Source organism: Silene latifolia, chromosome X, assembly GCF_048544455.1.
Source record: "Silene latifolia isolate original U9 population chromosome X, ASM4854445v1, whole genome shotgun sequence".
NCBI lineage: Eukaryota > Viridiplantae > Streptophyta > Magnoliopsida > Caryophyllales > Caryophyllaceae > Silene > Silene latifolia.
The window spans coordinates 91,019,379-91,032,410 of record NC_133537.1 but is presented as its reverse complement, the minus strand read 5'-3'; the positions used below and the strand labels follow the sequence as shown (position 1 = coordinate 91,032,410).

The window sequence follows — 13,032 nt, the reverse complement described above, 5'->3', positions numbered from 1 at the left end:
GAGTTTGAGGATGCTAGTTGGGTCAATTGAGTTTCCAACATTTTCGTGTGGGCTAGGATGTTGTTGATGGTGATGTCCTTTGCTTGGCTATCTTTTTGCATTTGAGTGAAAAATTCTTGTTGATTCTTTTGCATTTGGAGGACCGCTTTTTGAACATCAAAACCTTGGTCATTTTGTTGATTGTATGGGGTTTGATTTTGGTAACCTTGGTTTTGGTTGAAAAAGGGTCTTTGATTTTGGTTTCTCATGGGATGTGGGGTGTATGTTTGTTGAGGGTTTTGAACATTTTGGCTTTTGTATGAGAGATTTGGGTGGAATTTGGTGTTTTCATTGTAATAATTGGAATAAGGGGTGCCACTCTTATATGCTTGAAAAGCATTCACTTGTTCATTTGTTCCCCTACATTCACTTTGGTCATGTCCCAAAGTTCCACAATTCTCACATATCCCACTTGGGATTGATGAAGATGCTACCATGGCATTAACATGAGGCTTTGGTGATATTGAGGCTTCTTCAAGTTTAGCCATAGCCTTCTCAAACTTCAAGTTAATTGTGTCAATATGAGCACTAAGTTGAGCACCCAATTGAGTAATAGAGTCCACTTCATGCTTTCCTCCTCTTGTAGCCTTGCGAGGTCTACTATATTGTGAATTATGGACCGCCATTTCCTCAATCTTGTTCCAAGTTTGATTATCGTCAACTTCGGTGAACATACCATTTGATCCCATGTTGAGAATGTTTCTTGAGTCTTCATAAAGACCATTCCAAAATTGTTGTACCAAGAACCACTCGCTAAGTCCATGATGAGGACATGAGCGACAAATTCCTTTGAACCGCTCACAAGCTTCATACAAAGATTCTTCATCCCTTTGCTTAAAACCCGTAATTTGTGCTCTTAGCATGTTAGTCTTTTCCGGAAGGTAGAATTTTTTGTAGAAAGCTAAAGCCAACTTCTTCCAAGAGTCAATTCCAACAATAGCCTTATCAAGGCTCTTCAATCATTGTTTTGCGGTGCCGATTAGAGAAAAAGGAAATAAGACCCATCGAATTTGGTCTTGAGTCACACCGGTTTGTGAAATCGCATCACAATAGTCACAAAAAATTTCCATGTGAGAGTGAGGGTCTTCACTAGGCATCCCCCCAAATTGGCTTCTTTTGACTAATTGGATAAATGCGGATTTAGCAATGAAATTTCCGGTTAAGTGTTGTGGTGTGGGAGTACCATTCGGTAGGTTCTCCTCGGTTGATACGGAATGTGATGAGAATTTAGGCATTATGGGTCGATTTTGTGTTGGATTTTGTGTTGGGTTCTCCTCACCTTCTCTTGCAAAATGGTTGATGAACTCAATAGTGTTTGGTTGAATATCTACAACCTCACCAATACCTCTCAAAGTACCTCTAGCAAGTCTTCTATTGGTTGTCAAAGTCCTTTCAATTTCGTGATCAATGGGTAACAAGTTACCTTGTGATCTTCTAGACATGCAAAATATCAAACAACTTGAAAACAATTAGAATAAACCTTGAGGAGTTTTACTTCCCCAAGGCAAAGAAAGACACAACTAATAACAACCTAAGAAAATCAAATCAAGTTAACACCGTCTCCGGCAACGGCGCCATTTTTGGTCGGACTCACTTGAAGCTTAATTTTCGGTTACTTGTCGTTAGGAGCACCTAGACCAAAACAATATTTATAACTTCACAAACAACTCTACTATTAGTAAAGAGGTAAGTAAAGGTCGGATCCCAAGGGACGGGTATTGATGTAGGATTTTCGATTGCAAGTAGCGGTGTCTAGGGGTGTCACAATTTGGGTTGAGATAATAAGATCACTAAACTAAATAGCAATAAAAGTAAACAAGCAAGATGATTAAAATGAGATGTAAACAATTGATTAAAAGCACTAGGGTGTCATGGGGTCATTGGGGATTCATGGGAATTGATCATACAAACATATTCTCAAATTATAAGCAAGCAATTATTGTTGTGATGGATCGAGTTGGTTTATATCTTACAATCCTAGGAAGGTTTGGGTCCCGGAGCCGAATCGATTAGATTGTACAACACCTACAAGTCAACTTAATCCTCCCTACTCAACTATATGCATGGTCTAATGAGACTCGAGTTGGTTTATGTCTTACAAGTTTTATTGAAAAGGTAAGTGATGGGTAAAAAATGAAAGGATTCATATGCTCGCATTTCATCAAACATAACATGTGCATAAGTTGAGATCACAATAAGCAAGCAAATAAACTATGAAAACATATTAAATTAAGCATGAATCATCCCCCATGTTGGTTTCCCCTAATTACCCATTAACCCTAGTTAAGGAAACTACTCACTCATTATCAAGTTTAACATGTTAACAAGGTTGTCAATCATATTAACAAAGCAAAACATGATGAATAAATAAAGATGATTAACAATAATTAAAAAGGGATTAAGAGAATTATACCTACTAATGATTCCAAAATAAAGCTAAGAATAATAGAAGTACTTGATGAATGATTGGAAGGTTGTCAATCTCCCAACAATAACCCAAATAATCTTCAATTACCCAAAATAAAAGATGAACAAAAGAGAAATTAAGGAAATGAGATTTGTATTAATATTTGATTAGAAGTTGATTACAAGATTAAGAAGAGATTAGAATGATATAAACTACACTAAGGATTGATAAGAAGAACATGATTAATCTAATTAGACTAATGAGGTATTTATAATGGGGATTAGGTACACAAATTAGGGTTTACTAAGGGCTTAAATGACGATTAAGTCCTTGAGGAATTGCTCCTCTCAGAAAAGATGCGAGTCTCCTTTTTGCCGGTCTTTCACAAATATGCGCATCTTTCATGGAGGGAAGAAGAGGACGTATGGGCCTGTAAGACAATCCGAGCGTCCAAGGGGTCGGGACGTGCCGATTCTGGGGTGGCTGGACGAGCGTCTTAATGGCTGGACGAGCGGATTGGGGCGTGGTTGGACGGGCGTCCCTATGACAAAGACGCTCGGATCTTTGGAGTCCTGGACGGGCGTCTTGCTGTGCTGGACGAGCGGATCTCGTCACAGCTTTTCTTTTCTTCTTTTCTTCCTCTCTTCTTCCAATAATCCTCCGGGATTTAGTCGGGGATGCAAGGATTTCTTCATCATTGCCCATCTACTATAATATGTACAAAGGTCTTCTAGTCTTACCTTCTCTTTGATGCTTGGTCATTAGATTCGATCAATTTAGCTCTATTTTCCCATGAAAATCCAAGGTTTTCACTCCTCTCCTACCAAGGAAACAAAACCTCAAAGAATATTGAAAACAAAGGACTAAAGATAGTAAATGACCCAAATATGCACTAAAAAGCATAAGAACGAGGCTAATTCGGGGACTAAATGTGCTCAAATAATGGTCACATCAGGTTCTCTAACCATTTTTATGTGTTTAGAATATGGTTTTTGTGTAACTCCTTGCACATAAATCCATCTTAATTCTAAATGCTTAGCTTCATATCTTTAGTACTTCCTGAGTACTAACTAATGAACTATGTGGCTATATAGAGACTTCTCTCAAAGATTCAATTTGTAACTTTTCGTCATACTCCAAGTATACGAAATTTAAGAATGCTGATACATCTTAGCGTAATGAATTAATCCCGCAGCGGAAGCATGTGGATTCAATTTCTACATGTTCAATACTTTTTAACTTGTCAAGATTCTTATTAACATAAGAATATTCATTCAACGCTAATATCCTCTTAGAACTATGCATTATTAGAGATGTATTATTCTTCTCCTAAGTCTTCCATCATTCAAAATGCTCAATATGTCCCTTACACATAAGACTAGTAACACCATATTACTCCCACTAAACTCCATGTATAAACAGAACTACTCAACAATTCGAGAAAAGTTTATCACATGATTAATACATACAATTCAACTCCTTAACTTCTACTTAAAACTTTTTCTTAAGTTTTCATCCTACGTTAGGATAGTTGCGATTTTCAAAAACTCATGCTAGATGATTTTAAAATCCAACTGTCAAATTATATCCGAATTCAATGAGGCGTTGTTGTTGTGTGCAAAACCCTTTGCCACCAACCAACCAAGCTAAATAAACATTTTCATGTTTATGCTCATTTCGGACTTTTGCGGAGTTGAAACTAGATAAAGCATCTTAATAAGTTGCAGGTTTGTTACTTTCAAAAATAACATGACTCCTGTCCACTTTACATTTCGAAGAAATAATTACTGATTTTGACCAAGAAGGAACATCTTCCTACGTCTTATTTTCAGTTTGTGGCTCTTGAACATTTTCTCCCACTCTGTCTTTAAGAAATAATCCTCTTTTCTTAGTAGGCAGCATCACGAGCCACAAACTCTTCGTTCTCGTGATATTGTAGGAAAAATGAGCACATGTTTGCTATCGAAACAAGCTACAATTAAGGTACCATGCCTAACCATATCTCATATGAAAAGTAGATGATTGCTTTAATCATGTTTTATATTAGTATAAAATTTTTAAATGCCAGACAAATTTTATAATAGAAACTACCACCAACTACAATGTAAACATTTAATCATATCGTAATGAAAGTGAACTTGCGATACTATATCACACTCTTTTTGGTGCAGATAAAAGTCATCACTTTATAGTTTCCCATTTTAACAAAGTACTAATACTTTGGTTTTATAATCTGTATGTTTTGATACCTTTTAAACATTTATTGAACTTATTCAAAGAATTTCTCTTCTTACCTCATTAAGTAGATACCTAATATCTACCTAGTTTGTTGGTAAAAGAGATGAAGAAGTAATAACCTTTTCTGATTGAAAATTGTATTCGACCATACACTTCAAAGTATAAATAGGGCGACTATCTTGCTCTATTCATAATCTACTTCCAGGAAAAAGTCATGAATTAACATGCTTTGAACACAAGATACGCATACCCCAAAAGATTCCCAATCAAATGGTTTGGGAGACTAGTCAAAACTAGTTTTTATATTTGATTTTCAATCGAGAATTGAGAAAGGATTGGGGTCACAAACTTGAGTCTTGTATATATGGCATTTTATTTCTAGTTTGAATATAATTACCTTGATTTGTATGGTCTCACCATAAACTTAATCATGGTATGTTAGGGCACAACGCTTTGCATAATAGTGAAACCCTTTTGTTTTTATACAAAACTTAAATTATATTCTTATTTAGAGTTAGTGTACATCATAACAATTATTGAGGTACATTTCTAAATACAAAACTAAAATGAGTACAATACAACATTCATATGTTCATGGATGAAATGGCAACTACCCTAGTTCCATTCATGCAAATTTCTGAACTTATTCTTGTTAGTCGTCACACGATAATACCAAAAAATATGATAAAAACATAAATTTGTATCAAATACTCATGATGTGGTATTTGGTAATAATGTAATGTAAATGTCATAGATATTCAAGAAGGAATATGTTGGAGTCACACAACCAACTTCTTTGATCTTTACTTATTTGGGGTTTGTCTCTATTTTAGTGTCTAACACCTTCTCTTTCGAGCCTAGTTCTATCCTTAACAATTAAGATAGGAACTTTACTTCATATTGCTCCCACTCACTTCAAGAATTTCTACTTGATGAAGACTTATCTTCATATAAATTCCTAGTTAATCCTTCACAAGGATGAACTCTATTGTGGTATTTGGTCAATCATAATTTCTAACAAATTAATTTACCAATTTAACATTGTCATGTTCTTAACAACTTAAGTGCTTGATGACAAGTGTTTAGGTTGAGCAATAAGACTTTTGAACAATGGATGCATAGAAGATATTATCAAAACATATTTTGACTAATCATTACCTCTAGTCATATTTCTTCACTAGAAATCATACATAGGTATGTTAGGAATTTAAGATGCTAATCTCATATGACATAGGACAACTCCTATGGAGTTCTATGGAATAGAATGATTCCTATGGAACTGGTCCACAACCTATGATACAGTTCATTTTTAGAAAGAGATTCTTTGTCGTAAGCAATAGTTGTTTTGTCGGAGATATGTGTAACAATTGAATGATATCGCATATGAGTAGGAGTAATGAATTAGAACAACATTAAAAACAACGAAATAGTAGGAAAATTAAACATTCATCGTTATATCTAAAATATTTTAGCATATTTTAGCATTTATATAATGACCTCCACCCAATTATATAAATGATTCTGAGATCCAAAATTCATAGTAACTTGGATGTGAGCCAACAGGCTCTCTACACCTTTACTAATATAACTTGGTGGGTTAACCCTCTTAACCGATTCTACAATTAGAACTCTCGGTCGATGAATTTACGTTAAGTTCATCTTTAGCCCGAACATATTGCGGCTACGGTCGCAAATACCTTCGTTGAGATCAACCAAATTTTCGAAGTGTAATAACTATTTATTACCCAACATACCCAACATCAATTGAAAGCACCCCAGTATAATGTTTCAATACTGTATTGTACCTATATGAAATTGGGATTCATGAGTTCCGACTATTTGGTAAGGCTAAGTCTCAATCTTTTAAAATGTGTGAGGTCGAGTCAGTTTATTATCTATCAAATTTAAGTGAACTAAATTTTTGAACTAATGATAATTATAATTGACACGGTCGATTACTCGATATGATATGCATGTGTTGTTTATGGCGATTTGGCAATGCATGCAACATATAAAAAATAAATGCAAAGCAATAAATAAATTTCCTAGTATGGCCTTCCTAAAATAGAAAATCAAATAATCTATTACAAATTCGGAAACCAACTCCATTGGTCCCTTGAACTTCAAGTTGTACGCTTCCCAAGGTAACACCGTCTTGATCGGAACGCCTTTCCGCATGGCACCGTCTTGAAGGAACTCCGGAATTACAAATAATAATAAAATACATAGCTATTCCTATTATATATTTGTAATATGAAAAATAGTAAAAATAAAAGTGATACGAGATGACATTAAAATACAACCGAATCAGTATTCCCTTACATTGCGGGTAATACCGATTAAAACTAAGGCCATACTAAGATAAAATTACATAATTCAAAATTACATAAATAAAATTATGACATTCATCAATAAAAAGAAGCATTAATATATGTGTCTAACATGCCAAATTAATATGCCAAATCGCCCTTCTTAAACCTTATATCGTATATGAGCCGGTTTTATGGAAATGCGTGATAATAACTTATTAAAATCACAAATCAATACTTAAATCAAATTTAAGCCCAAGTTAATTATGCTAACCTTCTTAGGTTTCGAAAATTAGCCTTTACTCAATTTTTGATAATAATTCAACTTGATATAATTTTTATGCTCATTTTTGACCCTAAAATCATAACTTTTATGAAATAAATCCAAATTAAATTATAATAATTTCAAAATATGAATTTTAAATTTTTGAACATTCTGTAATATATCCATGACACTCATAATGTCAAAAATCATGGTTAAAATTTTCGAATTTATTTCGAGAAAAATGTAGTTGCGATTTATCGGTTTTATCAAATAAAACATCTAAAGCATTTAAAAATTAATCTAATCAATTTTTCTACTTTAGATCTGATAAGTGGGACATAAATGCAACCTAAAATAATTTTCTCATGCCATGTAATTTGTTTTAGCTATTTTTGCTAAAATAGTCACTATTTATGTTATTTTCACACTAAAAATTCTTAAATCATGCAAAATGAATCCCGTTCATATTAAATTTTACACACAGTGAGTAAAATGTGCATGTGACAATATATTAAAATTTCATGGCATGTTTCGAAGCTTAACTATTTTTAACCATTTTACCTCCATTTAATCCATTTTTATCTCATAAAAATCATAAATAATGCAATATTAATCACATTAATACAAAATTTTACATACAATACATAAAATATGCATGTGAGGTCATACTAAAAAATCATGGCCAGTAGTGATGTTTAACTATTTTTAGTAAATAAAAGTTCATTTTCTTTAATAAAATGTAATTATTTCACTAAAAATCATTAAAATAAGCAATAATCATCCATAAATCATCAATATGACCTAAATATATTTTAGAACCAGAATATATTACATGCAAAAAATTTCGTGACTTTATCCTTATAAATCACAAATTATCTAGTTTTAATTAAGTTACATTTAACTCGGAAAAACCAAACCGATTATGCATGCAACACCAAAGCTCTTGATGCCAATTGTTGGGTTCAAAAACCCCTATTAGATTCATCTAATCATTTTATAAATTACTTATAATTTACATTAGTGTGGATCTAGTTACATGCATAACAAATGAACAAAATATAAGGAGAAAATCATTTTCTTACATACAATATGGTTCGAAATTAGGGCACAAACAAGGACACCTTCCTTATTTGTTCTTGAGCTTAAATGAATAGATGATCCTCCAAACTCAAATATAGAGATACTCCTTACAAATTCCACCCAAGACTTTCCCTTAAACTAATATATTAATTAACTAGCTTAATATATTAGTAGCCCTTAAATGTGTTCTAATAATAATATATATTACTACTCTAGTAATCTTGTATTGTTATATTAGAATTTAGATGAACAACTTATGTGAGATCTAAAACTATTTTAGAGAAATAAAGAGAAGCATCTTAGAGAGAATAAGAGGAAAATACATGAATGAAAATAATAGAGAACAATTTCTCTATATGAAAGAGGGGGAGCCGGTTTTGGGGGTTATAGAAGGACAATGCATGGCCTTCACCCTTTTGCTTTTTCTCTTTTCTAAATACATACATAGGTATGCAAGGCTATTATTTAGGTTATGATGGTGTTTTATTTATAAATTAAATAAAACATCCACTATCCTATAAACCCCTCTATGTTTCGGTCCACATATAAAATGGACTTTCATTTTATTTTGTCAATTTGTCGTTTGTCACACAATATGTCACATGTAGCATGTAACATGTTATTAATTAATTTAATGCATATATATATATATATATATATATATATATATATATATATATATATATATATATATATAGGCGGGATCTCGTGAGTTGGGTTCTTACGGTGAGTTGTGAGTTGGGAAAATCTCAGTCAATAGATCAAAGGAAATCAAGGGCTGAGATAAAATTAAAAATCAAACACAACCCACGGACAAATTAAAAACAAACAATACTCCCTGTCAAAACCCATTGAAAAATCATCTTCAACCCCCCTCTCTCTCTCTCTCCATAAATTACCATCATCGAATTCTACACTTCAATATCTTATCAACAGCATTCTTTTTTATTAAATATAAAATCAAATCAATATGAATTCCAAATATAACAAATTTGATTTGGACTTAGGCATCAGATCAAACAAGCGTTCATCGAAATCTCCAAATCAAAGCAAAAACAATTCAAATAGTAATTCTAATTCGTATTCGTATTCGAGCTCGCTACCTTGGTGGTTTAATTGGTGGTTAACGAATTGATGGTGGGTAACTATGGTGGCTTTGTGTCGATTCCAATTATAACTAAGCTGTGTTGGTTTGGATTGTTTGGAATAAATTGAGCTTTTGCGATTCCAGACGGCCGTTCAAGCAAGCGACTTTAGAATCACAAATGGACAGAGGAGATCGAAATTGTGGTCCCTCGATTTGTGGTGTGTTTCGGTTGACGCCATGTCGATGGAGCGATGGTGCGTGGGGCTAGGGCGAATGGTGAAGGAGGTGTGGCGAAGGGTGGTTGTCGAAATAACATCATTTAGGAGTCATAAAGGAAATTCGTAATTTTGTAGCTCTCAGAATTGAAAATATTTTCGTTGATTTGTAACCTTGTGGTTCGTTGGTGGTCTCGAGTTGGAACAGTGCGAGTGAAGGGTGGAGTTAGCTCTTGTGTTGGTGCACGAGTCGGTGGCGGAGTTGTCTTGGTGGTGCGTTATGCCGACGAAGTGAAGGTGGTGGTTTGTATGGAATTGTGGGGCTCCGAATTAACGTGGCGTTGGGGCTGACGAAGTGAATGTCGGATGTTCTTATTGGTGAAGCTTGAACCGGGTTTGGGTTTCGATTACGGATCTTTGAACAAAGACGGTGATTAGCGTGAGTCGGGTTCGAACCGAATACGAGTTGATGGGGACGACTGATTTAGTTGTTTATTCGGGCTTGGAATGTACGATGTTTATGAGTGAATTGGTGATGCTGTTATGGTTGGTCGTGGTGTTTGATGGGGTCATCCGGAGTATACATAATATCAAACTAAGGTGAGAAATATGCAAATAGGGAAAAAGTTTGGATCTTTTCATTTTTTAGACTAATATTGTTGCACATAAACAAAAAATGATTTCTTGTTCTAAGAAAATGACAACAGACGTATAATTCTCACCAAACTCGATGAGCTAAAAATACGGAGTGAGTTGGTGATCTTTGTTATGGTTGATGAATGCGACCTGAAATTGGCCACATTGAAACAATTCGTCGGTCTTTTGGAGGAAAAGGTTGTCGGCGTCGAGCATGAACACCCTATCATACTCCACAAGGTTCCAAGCATATAGTTATTAATGGTTACACCGGAGTAACAACACAATAACAGCACAATAACACGTGGTAAAAAAAGAGAAAAAATAAATCAAAGTAGTAAAAAAAATTAAAGTGACACCGGAATAATATCACAATAACAATAGAATAACAGCACAATAACACGCGGTAAAAAAAAGTAAAAAAATCAAAGTAGGAGAAAAAATCAAAGTAGTAAAAAAATCAAAGTGATACCGGAATAACATCACAATAACAATGAGAATAACAAAGAGAATAACAAAGACAATAACACGTGGTAAAAAAAAAAAAAAAAAAAATCAAAGTCGTAAAAAAAATCAAAGTGGCACCGGAATAACATCACAATAACACCAGAATAACAGCACAATAACATGCGGTAAAAAAAGAGTAAAAAAATCAAAGTAGTAAAAAAATCAAAGTAATAAAAAAATCAAAGTGACACCGGAATAACATCACAATAACAATGAAATAACGATAGAATAACAAAGACAATAACACGTGGTAAAAAAAGGAAAAAAAAATGAAAGTCGTAAAAAAAAAAACGATTGGCAACTAAATAACATCACAATAACACCGAATAATAAAGACAATAACATGCGGTAAAAAAAGAGTAAAAAAATCAAAGTAGTAAAAAAGCAAAGTAATAAAAAAATCAAAGTGACACCTTTTAATAACATCACAATAACAAAAATAACAAACGAGAATAACAACACAATAACGCGTGATAAAAAAAAATCAAAGTCGTAAAAAAATCAAAGTAATAATGAAATAACGGCATAACAATAACAATAAGACACAATAACATGTGGTAAAAAAGAGAAAAAAATCAAAGTCGTAAAAAATCAAAAGTAAAAAAGCACAATAACAATGACATAATAACACGAGGTAAAAAAATTAAGAGTAAAAAAATTCAAGTAAAAAAATCACACAAAAAAAAAAAAAAAAGGTAACATAATGAGAAAATTAGAGAAAAACATAAGAGAAAAAAAAATCAAAATTGTAAAAAAAAGCATAATAACACGGGGTAGAAAAAAGGATATAAAAAAATTAAAGTAAAAAATAAAAGAGTAGCACTAGAAAAAAAAAAAGTAAGTAAATGACAATGATTTTATATGACAAGTAAGATTAGATCTTGACCACCCATCTCTAATATAATCTAGTGGCTGAGATTCCCCCAACTCACAACTCACCATAAGAACCAAAAACACCAAATCCAATCTCTCTCTCTCTCTCTCTCTCTATATATATATATATATATATATATATATATATATATATATATATATAGTGGCGGGATCTCGTGAGTTTGGTTCTTATGGTGAGTTGTGAGTTTGTGAATCTCACTCATTAGATAAAAAGGAATGGATGACTGAGATTGAAGCTAATATTAACAAAACCATAGTACCACACGAAAGGAAAGCCTGACAACTTGAATATCAAAATAATCCCCCAAAAAAAAACTCTTAGAAATACGATTAATAGCTAGAAATCAGCAATTCATCTTCACCGATCAAATTTATCACTAAAATCACTGTAAAAATCAATGTTTTTTTTCCTAAATTTATGAATAATTGATCAATTTCCAGTTAATTTGAACAATTGATATGCGAATTATTGCGAATTTGTTGCAGAACAATTCAAATCAAGATTGTAATTATACGATTTGAAGTATAGCAGAATTACTGAGTAAAATTCCTCATTTTCCTTGTTTTTGAGAAGGTGAGAAGGAGAAAGTGATGGCATAATCGTCATCAAATTAGAAAGTTGTGTATGCAGGTTGGATAGTTAAGATTTGGAGAAGGAAAATCGGTCGATCTTATATTCATAAGTGATATTTTGTTCTTCGGCCTCATCTTCTTGCTTATGATAAGCGTAAACCTCATTACCTCAAGATAATCAGGTTATTTTGTTGTTTCTGTTGTTATTTTTGTTGTTGTTGATGATGATGAATGTAAACCCGGAACCAGGACGAGGTGACTGGCCTGAGCTCGAACCCATTGATAAGGTTATTCATGGTGCTTGTTGTCGATGTGGGAGCAAGTGAGCGGGCTGGTTTTTGCAAGAAGTGCTGCTCGTATCCGGGTAAAGATCTTTGGTCTGCTCAGGTACGAATCTGACCGGAATTAAGGTGAATTGCTGGCAGTGCGAGATGCCGGTGGTGTAGGCAATTCAAGGCTGCTGATGGGCGAATTGAACCATGTTAGCTTCTGACATTGTATGGTCTATTGTTTGTTACGAATGAATGTTAAGCTGGTGAATAACTCTTCTTGGTTAGAAGAACGCGAGAAGTATGTTATAGGAGTACTACTTACTGATTGATTTGCCAATTGAGAAGTCATTTACTCATGAGTTTTGTCATTATGCAGAAAAATCAAAGGACAATCACTGTCATCAATGATCTCAGAAACTGCACCAGAATGCTGCACAGTCTATGTTGTTTCCAAGGGAAAGTTAGAGGCCTTACGTCCATCAGAAGGCGAGAAACATAGGAGTTCTATTG

At 33.5% G+C, this 13,032-nt stretch overlaps 1 long non-coding RNA gene and 1 other non-coding gene across 2 annotated transcripts; both read left to right on the top strand.

The window, feature by feature from the left end:
* The first annotated feature begins 795 nt into the window (after positions 1–795).
* LOC141624344 (small nucleolar RNA R71) lies at positions 796–902 on the top strand. The gene has a single exon (XR_012534151.1). It is a non-coding gene; the product is annotated as a small nucleolar RNA R71 (small nucleolar RNA).
* An 11,126-nt stretch (positions 903–12,028) lies between these two features.
* On the top strand, positions 12,029–12,820 carry LOC141621488 (uncharacterized). The gene is made up of 2 exons (XR_012532378.1): positions 12,029–12,404; positions 12,500–12,820. It is a non-coding gene; the product is annotated as an uncharacterized LOC141621488 (long non-coding RNA).
* The last annotated feature ends 212 nt before the right edge of the window (positions 12,821–13,032 follow it).